Here is a 2,800-nt window from a genome sequence, read left to right as displayed (position 1 = left end):
AAATAACATATTTATGTCCTTGCATTTTTAAACAATATTTTTTATTTCATGTACATCTTTGTAATCTTCTACTGGATATTTTGAATTTTCCTAGGTATCAATTAAGTATCTAGCTAGCTAGCTAGCCAGCTAAATATTAGCCATGTTTAGTATTCCAGATTGTGGAGCGGTCATTGAGTCATGGTGACACCACACACTTAAGGATTTTAACAAGACGCAAGACAAGACATGAATATATGGTGCATTGCCGGCCTTGGTGCCTGCTTTTATACTGCTCTTAATTGGATGTCATTTTCAGAGTTGTACAAAGTTAATTAAATAACTTTTATCCACACACCTGAGTACCTGTAGTATTTTTAATTTTTTTCAACGTTTTCTTAACTTCTGCTCCATATTTTGTGTAATCAGTGTAGATGTCAGCTTTACTGTAACTATTTGGCACATTGCTAATTTATTACTTTGAATTGAAGGCAAATGTCACAAAGTTATGGCCCGATAGGTTTCAACTAGTAACAGTTAATGACGATAACAATTAATATGTGAGGTATTTGTGGTTATTTAAACTTTAAGCTTCACAGTCCTTCAGCCTAAAGACATGGGGTGCAGCCAATTACTGACCAGGATTACTAAGCTACCCCAAATAAGTCAATAGAGGTACTTAGCCAATCTCTGACCAACTTCTTGACCACAATCATCGTTACACCACCAAGAGACGTCACACACTCAAACATACACTGAAATACCATTTGGTCTTCCCATCTGAACACGATATGATAAAATTAGGAAGTTGTGTCATCAGACTGCATCAATTCCCATGTTGGGCTACTCAACAAAAGGCTACAGTAGTGTCAGTGGCTTTGATGAAAGATCAGACTTTTCCAAGAACAGGGCACAGAGCCTGCTTACACCAGGAATTAACTTCTCCGGTGATCCAATCACAATCAGACAGCCTTAAAATGGTGGCTCACACCTGGCATTAAGACGTGTCTCTCAGAGTATCACCTGTGACACTCTGGATCACATCTGACTGTGTGAAGAGATCTGAGAGTGCATCTGTGGCGAATGCTTACACGCTGCAAATTCGAAAGTCCAAAATAAGAGCTTCTACAAGACCTTCAGTAAATGGATGAGTGGAAAAAGCATCATGAAATAATAAAAACACAAACACAAAACACTGGCATGGTTTACCCACAAACTGTGGTCCCAAGTTAAGCCTGGTTATTACCAAAATTTCACTAGTTTCTGAGTTTTCAAGACCCCTAGACTAGACTTTGAGTGGGAGTTTATACTCTCTTTAGTTTCTGCGACTATGAAATAAGTAAAATACCTCTTCATGACTTGTTAGGTTTCACATGATTGTAGTCTTCACGTGTCTCCCAACTAGAGGAGGGATAAAATGGATGGATCACTGATCTGCATCTAATCTGTACGGATATATACATCGCTTGCTGACTCTCTCTCTTTCTCCCTTTTTTTGTGGTAGTAAATTTGAAATTGTGGTTATTAGATTTTATACTGGAAACTGGATTAAACGCAATCACTGAAAATGCACAAAAAAATCATACAAATTTGTTTTCTTTTGGGGCGTGTTGTTTTCCATTCTAAGTATATGACGTCCAACAGGTTCTTAATTTAATTTAGATCTGGTGATTGAGCCAAGTCTGGATTCAAATGTTCAGGTTCTCCATCCAGGCTTTAACTGACCTTGTCTTGTGTCAAGGGGCATTGTCTTGTTGGAAAACCCAGTGATTCGAGGGAGGAAAAAGTTTTCCAGCTTAAAGAGGAGGACTGTTTTTAAGAGTAGCCCTGTACGTGACCTGGTTCATTCGCCTTTCACACAGTTGCATTTGCCCTGCTCCACCCATACTGAAACAACCCCAGATCATCACCGATCCATCCCCATGTTTTACTGTAGGGGCAGGACCATCTCTTTGAGCGCTTCTCCAGGACTCCTCCTAACCGGTAAGTTGGCATGAGTGGATATCAACTCAAAATTAGATTCATCACTGAAGAGAACCTTTGCCCAATCATCAACAGTCCAATCCTTGTGATCCCAAGGAAAGAGTAACCAGGCCCTCCTCTGCCTCTCATTGATGAAGGGTTTCTTCTGTGCCCCACGTGACTTCAGACCAGCTTCAAGAAGTTGTTTCAAACTGTCCTTGCTTTTACAAGTGACATTTCTTGATAGTGCCCACTCATTGTAAAGGTCCCTCAAGGTCCGACAATGATTCATGACACAGAAACAGATAAATGCACGGTCATCTTGTGAGGTAGATATTTCCTGCCCTGACCAACTAGCAATTTAGTGGTACCATGTTTGGCTTGCTTTTTCTAAGTTAAATGAATGGCTGTCTTTGAGATCTTCAGTTTATTGGCTACCTGTCTCTCACCCGTGCCAATTCCCAGCAAGTGCTCAAGTCCTCTCTTGTTCTCTTCATGTGCAGTGCTGGTCATGACATGAAATGGCCTCCTCTTTTAGTGGTACCAGACATTAAAATGAACAAGAAATAAAAGAAAACAAAGGGGGTCTCCGCTTCATCTCTTCATCATTTAGGAGGTCCAAAAAAGGTGGTAGACCCCCTTGTGTAAATGGTTAACTGTCCTTTTTTTGCCAGATCTTCACTGTGGGGCAAATCGAGCAGGACAGAAAGCCATGTATTGAAAGCACCTAAGAACAGCTGGTGACTTTCAAAATAAAACAAACCTGGTCAAAATCCAATATTTACATAAATGGAGAGAGGCTTATTAATGGAATGGGAAGTGCAAACTCCTTGGTCTGATGGTTCAAGCTGTCCAGAAG

This window comes from Halichoeres trimaculatus, unplaced genomic scaffold, assembly GCF_033239565.1.
Source record: "Halichoeres trimaculatus isolate MK-OKI-2021-1 unplaced genomic scaffold, fHalTri1.1 fHalTri1_scaffold_6, whole genome shotgun sequence".
NCBI classification, from domain to species: Eukaryota; Metazoa; Chordata; class Actinopteri; order Labriformes; family Labridae; genus Halichoeres; species Halichoeres trimaculatus.
Note: the sequence above shows the minus strand (reverse complement) of the source record.